At 53.7% G+C, this 6,018-nt stretch overlaps 1 protein-coding gene and 1 long non-coding RNA gene across 3 annotated transcripts in view; one reads left to right on the top strand and one right to left on the bottom strand.

Moving 5' to 3' along the window:
• Positions 1 to 6,018, top strand: part of LOC116700184 (complement C3) — a 134,518-nt gene that overhangs the window by 48,987 nt on the left and 79,513 nt on the right. The gene's annotated exons all lie outside the window — the stretch shown is intronic.
• The window catches only part of LOC116700323 (uncharacterized), a 95,236-nt gene that overhangs the window by 74,383 nt on the left and 14,835 nt on the right, over positions 1 to 6,018 (bottom strand). The gene's annotated exons all lie outside the window — the stretch shown is intronic.

Raw genomic sequence — 6,018 nt, 5'->3', positions numbered from 1 at the left:
TACACCCCCAACAGCAAAGGTGAGTTCAATGCTGAGCTACATAAGAAACACACTGTTAGGGGGCAGTGAGGATTGGACCCAAAAGCAGAAAGGAGGACGGCAGACAGGCAGATGGGGGCAAACAGGAGTTTAATGTCCAAAACACAAGAAAAGCCTCAAAGGAACTAAAATGTCCAGAAAACAAGGCTAAAAGGCAAGCATCCAAAAAAAGGACAAAAAAACATATAATCACCACAAGCAGGGAAACGGGAACAAGAACAGGAATACTGCGACAACTTGACGTGCAGACAGGCGAACGAACCAGAATGATCTGACAAGAGACAAAGGAAACACTGGGGTTAAATACAAAAGGTAACGAGGTCATGAGGAACAGGTGAGACGTCAGGTGAATCACATTAGGGCGGGGCAGGACAATCAGACAAACAAAGTAAAGCTGGACTAGACAAGACAAGACAGGAAGCTGACTGACAAAAAATAAAACAGGAAGTAGAACAAACAGGTACAGAGAAACACAAGACAGGACCAGCAACATAAGACCAGAGAGAAAACAGACAAAAACACAAGGAGGCCGATGAAAAAGGGAAAACGAACCCAACCAAAAACCCCAAACCACAACAGTACCCCCCCCCAAAGACAGATCCCAGATGTCAAAACCAAACAAAACCCACAAGAGAACAAAAAGCAACCCAGAGAGGGCGGAAGACACTGGGAAAGAGGGGACAGAGAGACGGAGAAACCAGGGGGCCAAAGGCACTAGGGACAGAGGCAAACAGGGAGCACAGGGAACAAAGACAAAGGGGAGCTAGAACAGGGAACAAGGGAGGGACTGAGAGAGGGACTGGGAAGGAGAGAGTGACCGTGAGGAGGGAGCGAGAGAGGGACTAGAGAGGAAACCGAGAAAGGGTAGGAACACAGGGGGAGAGCGAACGGAACACAGAGAGAGAAAGACACTGAAGACGAGACAGAGAGACAAACACAGGGAACGAAGGAGACAGAGGGGAAGAAAGAGACAGAGCGTTAGCGACACAGAGACCCACACAGAAAGAGAGAGAGACAGACCACGAACAGAACAAAGCGACAGAGAGACACAGAGGACAAGACTGACTGACAGGCACAGGGAATCAAAGGGTAAAAGGGGAGAAGACACAGAGAGTCGGACCGACAGGGAAAAAGACACACACCCAGGCAGGCAGAAGAGAGGGAGAGACACAACGAACAAGACAGACCAACAACCTCAGGGGACGAAAGGGACAGAGGGAAACCGACACAGAGAGCAGGACTAACAGGGAGAGAGAGGAAAAAAGAGAGCAAAAGAAACAGAGCGATGGAGACAAGGCGAGGACAAAAAACAACGAGGGATAGGAAGAGAGGGACAGAGAAAGGGAGCCAAAAAGGCACTAGGGGTAGGTACAGAGAGAGAGATATAGAGCGAGAGACAGAGACACAGACAGAGAAAGAGACACAGAGTAGGAGACAGAGACACACGGAAAGAGAGCGAGATACACACAAACAAACAGACGGAGAGAAAGGGACTGAGACGCAGAGAGCGAGACAGACAGACATAGAAAGAGGAAGAGACAGCAAGACGCAGAGACAGAGTGAACTAGACCAACACAGGGACCAAGAGAGACATGGGAGAGACTGATACAACCAGAAAGACAGTGAGACAGAGCCACACCGAAAGAGGGAGAAGCACAGAGAGCAAGACAGACAGATACAGAAAGTAAGAGAGACAGGGCGAGTGAGACAAGTATTCGGGAAGGGGCGAGGATGAAGACAAGAGACGACTAGGAGGAGTAAACAGAGAAGAGGAGCGGAGAAGCAAGCAGGGACAGGAACAGCGCAGCCCAGATAGAAAGGCAAAAAACACTAGAAACGGAGAGGAACGGGAAGAGTCACCCACACAAACAGGCAGAAAAAGGGACTGAAACCCAGAGAGCAGGACAGACACAAAGAGAGAGAGACACCCACACAAACAAACAAAAAACAAAGCGAAAAGGACAGCGAGAGGGTTGGTGTGGGAGAGACAGAGCGACACAGACAGAGCAAGAGGAATGCGGAGAGCCAGACAGACAAAGAGAGAACGAGACGTGACTAGACCACAGAGAGGGAGACAGACACAAAAAAAAACAGAGAAGGGGAGAGAGATACAGAGACACAGAGAACATGGGTGACCCAAACACAGGGACTGAAGAAGGACCAAGGGAATGGCACTAGGAGGCGCGAGGGTGCCCAGGAGAGGGCGCACTAGGGAACCTATGAGTGGGCATACGGAAAAGTCCACAAGAGGGCGCTCGACGAAGCCCACGAAGGGGCACTCGGAAAAGCCCGGTAGAGGGCACACGGGGGATACGAGAAAGCCCACGGAAGGGCGTACGAGGGATACAACGAAGCCCACGGGGGGGCACACGAGGGACGCGAGAAGGCCCACGAAGGGGCGCACTAGGGACACGAGAAGGCCCGCGGTGGGGCGCACTAGGAACACGAGAAGGCCCACGGGGGGGCGCACTAGGAACACGAGAAGGCCCACGGGGGGGCGCACTGGGAACACGAGAAGGCCCACAAATAGAACCAGAAAGCCCACGGGGGGGCGCACTACGAAGCCCATTAGAGGGCGTACGGAAGAGGACCGGCTTGGCAAGGACAGATGGGACAGACTTGGACAAAGGGGGGACGGACCGAGACGGGCCGGATGGCATGGAGACAGACGGGTCGGATACAGGTACAAATTTGGACGGGTTGGACGCAGGGACAGGAAGGAAGACGGGAACAGGAATGGTGACAGGGACAGAGACGGTGACTGGGACAGGGACAAAGACGGGACGTGACAAACAATGGGGACAGACACGCACGGGACAGACGCAGGCACAGGGACAAGCACGGGGACAGGTATACGAACCGGGACAGAGACAGAAACGGGGGACAGACACCGTAACGGGGGCAAGGACAGAGACAGGGACGGACACAAGACCAGGGAGATGGACTAGGAGAAGCAAAGACATGGGGGGCGGGGTTCCTGAGGACCTGGGACCGAGGCCAGGACCTGAGGAAGCCAGGGGACTGAGTCCCGGGGGCACTGGAACGACGGTACCAGGGGACCCGGGAGCCAGTGCCTAGAGAGGCAGGGCCCAGACACCGGTGGCGGGCGGGGCACCGACCTCGAATGAGGGCCAGAAACTGTTGCGTCGGCCGGGGCAGGACCACCGAGTGCCAGCCAAGGGTCAGAAATGCTGGGCCTGATCAGAGTGGGAGGTGGTCAGGTGGTCGGGGTTAGGGGAGCAGGTTGGCCTGTCTGGGTCAGTGGGGCCAATTGACTGGTCTGGGTCAGGGAGGCCAGTCAGCTGGTTGGGTCTGGGAAACTGGGCGGCTGGTCTGGATCTAGGGGAACGGTTGGCTGGTCTGGGTCAGGGGGGTCAGTCGGCACGGTCAGGGTCTGGGTTTAGGGGGACGGTTGGCGGGTCAGGGTCTAGGGGGCCAGTCGGCCGGTCAGGGTCTGGGTCTAAGGGGCCGGTCGGGGGTCAGGGTATAGGGGGCAGGCAGCCGGTACGGGTCAGGGGGGCGTCGGATGTCTGAGTCAGGGGGCCGGTTGGCCGGTCTGGGTGAGGAGGCCCGGTCGGCCGGTCAGGGTATGAGGGTTTGGGCTGCCTGTCTGGGTCAGGGGGGCCAGTAGGCCGGTCCAGGGGGCTAGTTGGTGGGCCGGTCTGGGGTTAGTCGACTGGTCTGGGGGGCCAGTCGGCCGGTCTGGGGGACCGGGTGACCGCTGGGGGTCTGAGGCGGATCCCAGGGAGGATCGTCCAGTGCACACTCCCTGGGATCGCTATAAAGACGCCGGCTGGGGGTCCGCCCTGTGGCGGGAGCTGGCGGCTGGGGTCCGCACCGTCGGCGGAGCGGCGGCTGGGGGTCCGCCTCGTTGGCAGGAACCGGCGCTGGGGGGTCTGCCTGTGGCGGGAACCGGCGGCTGGGGTCCGCCGGCTGGGGGCCGCCGTCGGCGGAAGCGGCGGCTGGGGGCCCGCGTCGGCGGGAGTCGGCGGTGGGGGTCGCCTCGTTGGCGGGAACGGCGGCTGGGGGTCCGCCGCGCCGGCAGTCGTCAGCTGGGGCGCGGCGCCGGCAGTCGTCGGCGGGGGTCCGCGGCGGCCCTCGGGAAGCGCGGAGCGTTCGACCTCTTGGGGAGGCTAGCCGGCGGAGACTCATGGGGTTGGTCAGTGACCGCGACGGCTCCTGGGGGGCACTTGACAGTGGCAACCAACGCCGGCTGGAAGTCCGTGGTGACCGGCAGCGCTGGCGGGAGTCCCTGGGGGGTGCTGTGTTGTGCCTGTCCTCCGATCCGGAGGGGACCAAACTCCGCGTCCACTCCTCCCACCGTACCAACATGAGGTGCCAGGTGTCTGTGGGATCTCCTCATACAGCGGCGGAAAGCAGCGGACATAAGGTCCGCCAACGGGCGAGCGGGTGGAGGAGCGGTTGAAAAAACGTAGTCTGCTGGGTCCATGATCTGGTCAGATCATTCTGTTAGGGGGCAGTGAGGATTGGACCCAAAAGCAGAAGGAGGACGGCAGACAGCAGATGGGGGCAAACAGGAGTTTAATGTCCAAAACACAAGAAAAGCCTCAAAGGAACTAAAATGTCCAGAAAACAGGCTAAAAGGCAAGCATCCAAAAAAAAGGACAAAAAAACATATAATCACCACAAGCAGGGAAACGGGAACAAGAACAGGAATACTGCGACAACTTGACGTGCAGACAGGCGAACGAACCAGAATGATCTGACAAGAGACAAAGGAAACTGGGGTTAAATACAAAAGGTAACGAGGTCAGAGGAACAGGTGAGACGTCAGGTGAATCACTTAGGGCGGGGCAGGACAATCAGACAAACAAAAGTAAAGCGGAATAGACAAGACAAGACAGGAAGTGACTGACAAAAAATAAAACAGGAAGTAGACAAACAGGTACAGAGAAAACCAGACACGGACCAGCAACATAAGACCAGGAGAGAAACAGACCAAACCACAAGGAGGCCGATGAAAAAGGGAAAACGAACCCAACCAAAAACCCCAAACCACAACACACACTTACTCCTTTGTTTTTCAAGAATGTAATGATTGTATTGTAAAATACAATAAAAATGAATCTCTCTTTTTCGAAATAAGTTCCATAGTGAGGTCAGAAATAGATACCCTTCCTCCAACCTTAAGCAACAAAATGAACATCTTTCTTTCTCTGTCAGTTCATTTCAGGATGTTTGCAGTGACGCCCCGCATGGAGTCCGTAGAAAGGGATGCCGAAACTCAAACTGATGCTTCTATTGCCATGGAGGTTGTGCAATTGTAGTTCATCTTTGACAAGCATATAATTTATGTATGTAATATTTTGAAAATAATCAGCTGTAACTGAGAGCATTATGCCTATTAGTTAGGTTATATTACAAATGCTTAACTGTAGATGTGTTCTAACTGCCACAGCTCTCTGTTCATGTTTGTTTTATATGGTTTATTTTTAGACCCCTGAAGGCATCATTTTACCACTTGAACCAGTCTCTTTGAAATCAGGGCTCCACTCTGGAGATTTTCAGCTCGCTGAAATTGTCAGGTTAGTATTTTATTTTCATTCTATTTCCATACATTCTGTTCTTTAGTGGTGCATTTAGACGTTAACATGGCAAACAGGTGACCTTATTTCAAAACATTAATGTCTTAGGGAGCTTTCAGTATTTTTGAAGTAATTCAGTAATGCAGGAAGTGTGCATTTAGTTTCCATACTAATTGTGTTTCCACAACAAAGTGAGTAAATCTACCGAAATAGCCAACATAACAGTGGAGTCTGATGTGTAAGATGAGAAGGCAGAGGTTAGTCATGTATGTCATGGTTGTAAAAAAACAAGGGCATCTGTACATCTTTGCCAAGCACAAACCAAAACAGTAAGCATCAATAAATTGTTGGGAAGGCTCATGCCTTTTTTCCCAATCAATTTGCAGGGTCATAGATAGATAGATAGATAGATAGATAGATAGATAGATAGATA

Source organism: Etheostoma spectabile, chromosome 2 (genome assembly GCF_008692095.1).
Source record: "Etheostoma spectabile isolate EspeVRDwgs_2016 chromosome 2, UIUC_Espe_1.0, whole genome shotgun sequence".
Taxonomy (NCBI): domain Eukaryota; kingdom Metazoa; phylum Chordata; class Actinopteri; order Perciformes; family Percidae; genus Etheostoma; species Etheostoma spectabile.
The sequence above is the reverse complement of the archived record's forward strand: the minus strand, read 5'-3'. Positions and strand labels throughout refer to the sequence as shown.